Raw genomic sequence first — 5,781 nt, 5'->3', positions numbered from 1 at the left:
ATGAATTTGCGTGAAAGGAATGAAATGAACTGTGGCATGTTTTGCACTCGACTCTGCCAGCCGCTGTGGTCGCGTAGTCAGCGTCGCGCCTGGCTGCTCGCTTCCCTGCCATGACACTGCATGGTTGTTGGCGCGCACAGCAGCCACGTCAACAAAAACATACAGTCTTGCATTGAGGCTAGTGAAATTCACGAAAAATGCATCCTTGCAGTGGCCATCACCAAGCGGATCAGTGGCGGCGGTTCTTATACAGCTACCTATTCGCTCTAAGATTTTAATTTTCCTTCTATCTTTTCGCACTTTTGCAACTTTTTGCCTTTCCTAATAAAATAATGAATTCGCAGTATTATTGAAGCGAAGTAAAATTAATTTTCATCGAGCGCCGTTTTGGCTTTATTAGTATGAAAGTGCAAGAAAAATGTGCAGATATAAAAACAAAGGTACAAAAAGGATTCGAGGAAATTAATTATTTATGCAAATTAATTGGGAATTTTTTTTCTTATGACTCAAGTATGATAGCATCGCAATTTTCGTGGAAGACACTGCCGGGTTGACTTTTAGACTTTTATAAACGCATGCACAGAGATGGTATCCTTTCGCATATATGTATGTAGTAGTAACAATACGCCACAAATCTGAAGTAAAAATTTACGACTGATGTGCTAAGTTGTCTGTGAGATATTTGAGGCGTCCTTATTAGGAAGTTGAGTTAAAAGTTTTTCGTAACGTACGTCTATTTTTATAATTTTAGTAAATGATGGTGGTTTGGCCTTTACAATATATCATGATAAGGATAATTTAACTACAGTCAAGAGAGGCACTATATTATTTGTTTAACCAAAAAGAACGGTTCGCATATTATTGAAGCTAGAACCGTTCACTAGGCAGCACTTTAAAAATAAAATTTCGGACTTTTTTATATCGTTGAAATAATAAAAGTGACTATAGATGGGTTTATTATCAACCTACATATGAGAAGTAGCTCTGGCCCTAACAACATTTAGGACTCTATCGAAATTAATGTTACTGGTTCAACATCCTTTGGAAGACTGGCTGTCGAATGCTCTACCACTCCCCCGCGCCATATTTGTATATACATACATTGGGTAGTCGAAAAAGTCTTTTCGTATTTTTAATCAATAATTTGAAGTGCTTTTTTTTATGTACCATTTTGGTCGACCATTTTTTGCGATTTTTCCGCTAGAGACATTAGTCTATCAGTGTAAATCGAAATTTCGAAATTTCCAGAACGCAAGCCAGCGAAACATTGTTGTGTTACACGAACTGATACAGCATCGTCTTTGATAATTTCACAAATTTCATTGGTGGCATGCGTGACATTCTTCCGTTTTTTATACAAAAATTTCAAAATACAGCGAATTTCTTCATTATTTTCACTTATGTTTGAACAGCTCAAACTTTTTTTCATCTTTCCCGAATTATTTTTGGTTGCATGAAGCTTAAAATCTCACCTTTCCAACACTATATGGTATGATACAATTTGATTGGTAGCACTTTAGATATACGACTGCAAGGACATCTATTAACAAAATACGAAAAGACTTTTTCGACTACCCAACATTAGAGCGGGTCGATTTACAGGAAGCCCAAAAAAAAAAAGAAAAACAATGCGATATGCGGGAAATATTCTAAGGATTATTCTGTACAAGTTTGCCTAATAGATTATGCTTTCAAAACCGGTTTCGAGGCCGTGATTTTTAAGGCGAATTTTTTAGGGACTTTAAAAATTAATTCGTCAGTTTTTAAGATATCCTAATGAAATTTAAAACATATTAGCTTTTTGATATTTCATTGAACATTTGGCGAAATCGGCAAGATCGGACAACTGTATCACATATTTATCTCCCATACAAACGATTATTGAGATTTTTCAATTTCGCCTTAAAAATTGCGGGCTCAAAACCGGGCTTAGACTCATGGTCTCTCAGACAAAGTTGTTCAGAATGATCGGTAGAATATTTCCCGCATTCGCGATTTTATAGTAAAAATATCGACCCGCTGTAATACACATATATGTATTATATTTTTAATACGTAACTAAGGAAATGCCTGGACTGTTATGTACCGGGTGACTACTGAATGTAAGAGTTCATTTGTATACTCATAAGCACAAAATCTCTCCTCTTGCACAAATATACATTAAACTAGCTGCTCAGGTAGCTAAGGTTAGCATAATTTTAGGATTCGTTGTGCCAAGTTATACCAGTCTGGTAAATGGTTGGATCACACACGTTTTGCAGTCATTTGAGAAAAATAAAAAAATATTTCCAGTAAGTCAATACTACCGCGCGCACGAGTTCGTAGTTTTCCTACGGTGTGTTACACTACTGTAAAAAATTGCCTAAATGTATACTTCTGCCTATATATGGTACATATTCTCATATTTGCCAACTGCTACAATCTGCTGAGTGGTTTAATCTGTGCGAACAAGTTGGTTGCATTGAAAGCGCATAAAGTTTGGTTTATTGTTAACGGATTTCCCGTTAGTTATATAGTGTGCGTGTTCAATATAAAATTGAAAAAAAAAAAAAACGCTCGTAACCGAAACAACTTTCAACGCACAGATAGATAGTGGATAAAAAAGAAATACATATATCTCGAACTTAGAAGAGATTTAATACAAAAAGCGAAGAAGTCACCAAACAGTAAAATCAAAAAAGGAAAAACACCAAACGGCAACTAAAGTCAGAAGAAGTCTAAAGAAGCGAAGCACTATGAATATGTAACAAAATACGAGCATTTAGAAAAAAATGTAAAGCAAATAACCATGTCGGAAAACGGAGGAAAAAAAACCACAAAGCCGAAGACAAAGACCAAAGCGAGATAGCGATTCGTAAGTGCTGAGAAATATGGCAGCAGAAAGTTTTTAGCGGAACTGTAAAAACTTTTAGCGACATTATACTATTTTCCTTTAGCTGCGCGCTAAGACTTTGGCATGCACTTGTATATGTGGATGTGTGTGGGAATTCTGTGCTGGGACTTGTCTTTTAATGCATCCTTGCCGGCAGCTTCAATGGCTGCAAAGCGCAAATTATTGTCGTTAGCCGCAGCCGAAAAAAGCTGCTTGCAGGGATTTCAGCCAAACTTACGCGCCCCCACATATGGATTACACTATTTATATATACTATATATAAAGTACATATATATTTATATAGAGCCACATATGCTTGCGGTGCAATAAGTGGAAGTAAGTACGCTTTACCATTCGCTTCTACTGTAAGAAATTGGTAATATAAAAGCCATGCCACACTCGTATAAATGCATTAAGGCGCATAAGGCGAAATCGCATATGTCAGTGAGTATATATCTATATACTTACTATAATGTAATATGAAGTTTTAATGAGGTTAGTGGTGTGACAAAAGTTAGTTTCTTTGCTTTTGTTGTTGCTATTGTTGTTGTTAACAAAAGCGTGTCAATAATGCATGCACTTAGCTGTTGCTCTCGTATTCTAAAGCGTGAGGTTAAATGCATAAAAATACAGCACTTAAGCTGCATTGTCTATGTGTATTTTTGGTGTGCTCTACTTCCGGTGCTTGGTTGTCGAAATGTAGACGAGTCTGGGTAGAAACTTTATAGCGATCTAGTAGTGTTTTAAGTTTTAAAGTCTTTCTGAAACTATTTATTGAACAAAGGCTTTGACAGCGTAAGATTTGTTGTCACACTTCAGTGAAACCTGGAAGCAATGAGAAAGATGGTAGAAAAAAGAAAAACGTTAATGGATAAAAGTAAGTTCCGTGTATGTAAATATACATTCCTCGTATTTTACATTTGACTATTCGTCGAGTTAGTTGGAGGATAAGTTGGATAACTTGTCAGCTCTTTACATTGCAGGGCTAACGAGCGGCCCTCATTTAAATCATTCGACCAGATAATATCAGTCAAAAATTCATCAAATATAAGGGTTTTTTTTATTAAAATTTGTAAGGTTTATTAACTCAATATGTGCAGAACTTAGTATATTGCTTGTTTTAAACGCTAGATTCATGAAATGGGAACCTGCTCAGGCTACGATTTGCTTTGCAACTTGTTCCCGAAGATTAGAAAAATATTTCGAATTTATTTAAGATTGTCTTATTCATTATTATGCTTGGAACAAGCAGATTCAATAAATATAGAAATTAAAAAACAAAAAAAAACGTTAACTTTGGCTGCACCGAAGCTAATATACCCTTCACAGGTGCATTTTTTTAGTAACTATGTGTCCAGTTTGTATGAAAAAAATTTTTTTCGGATATTATATTATTACCTTAAGCAGTAATCCATGTCAAATTTCGTGAAGATACCACGTCAAATGCGAAAGTTTTCCCTACAAGAACTTAATTCCGATCGTTCAGTTTGTATGGATACTATATGCTACAGTTAACTGATTTGAACATTTTCTTCAGAGATTACATTGTTGCCTTACAAAATAATCTCTACAAAATTTCGTGAAAATACCACGTCAAATGCGAAAGTTTTCCATGCAAGCTCTTGATTCCCATCATTCAGTTTGTATGGCAGCTATATCGTATAGTTAACCGATCTGCACCATTTCTTCGGAGAATACATTTTTGCTTTAGAAAATAATCTATACCAAATTTCGTGAATATATCTTGTCAAATGCAAAAGTTTTCCTTACAAGAACTTAATTCCGATCGTTCAGTTTGTATGGCAGCTATATGTTATAGTGGTCCGATATCGGCAGTTCCGACAAATGAGCAGCTTCTTGAAGAGAAAAAGACGTTTGCAAAATTTCAAAACGATATCTTAGAAACTGAGGGACTAGTTCGTATATATACAGACGGACGGACGGACGGACATACGTACATGGCCAAATCGACTCAGCTCAACATACTGATCATTTATATATATACTTTAAAAGGGTCTTCGACGCTTCCTTCTGGGTGTTACAAACTTCGTGGCAAACTTAATATACCCTGTTCAGGGTATAATAAAATTTTTTTTTAGCAAATCCTCAAACCTCACAAAACCTTTAACCTCACATTTACATTAAAGTCAGACTAAACAATACAACTAAACCCATTCTAATTGAAATGTCTACCTAACTGTTGTGCATTTAAGCCAGCATAAAATAACAAACACTCATTAATATTCCCGAGAATTCAACTCCTACTCCCACCCACTGCATCTCGACCAAATAGAAGCAGTGATAATTTCAATAAATATATTTTCTAAAATCCATAGTCAAACCAAACTCAAATTACCAAAACTTTAAGTATCAAATATATTGCAGATAAATATTGCGCATGTGTGTTGCCAACGTAAATAAACACAAATTCAACTACAAAAGCACCTTCACACACCCACACGCACACCAACACACAGTTGGTTTAACCGCAGAAATCCTTAAGCCACTTGCCGCATTCACAATTCTGAGAATATTCCGCATAGGCAAGCCGCTAAGCAAACATTCTGTGTTTATGCGCCTAAAACTATGCATTTATTTTTCCACATTTAATGTGAAAGTTGACATTTTACGGCGCTTTGACGGCTGCAGCTGCCGCATTGACTGTGAAGCGGTAACTGCTGTTCATGCTGTTCACGCAGAAATAACAAAAACAATAACAACGGCGCGTGGCAACTGTGGAAACAACCAATCAGCTGAAACAAAAACTTTTACTCGCAGAAAATGTGGCCTATATACGTATATACAAACATACGTGCCTACACACACGCACACTGTTGCAAGTGGCTTTCACACCACACATTCTTGCATACAAATGTATGCGTGTTGCAGGCTTCTCAGCGTAATTGTCA

This window comes from Bactrocera tryoni, chromosome 1 (genome assembly GCF_016617805.1).
Source record: "Bactrocera tryoni isolate S06 chromosome 1, CSIRO_BtryS06_freeze2, whole genome shotgun sequence".
NCBI classification, from domain to species: Eukaryota; Metazoa; Arthropoda; class Insecta; order Diptera; family Tephritidae; genus Bactrocera; species Bactrocera tryoni.
Note: the sequence above shows the minus strand (reverse complement) of the source record.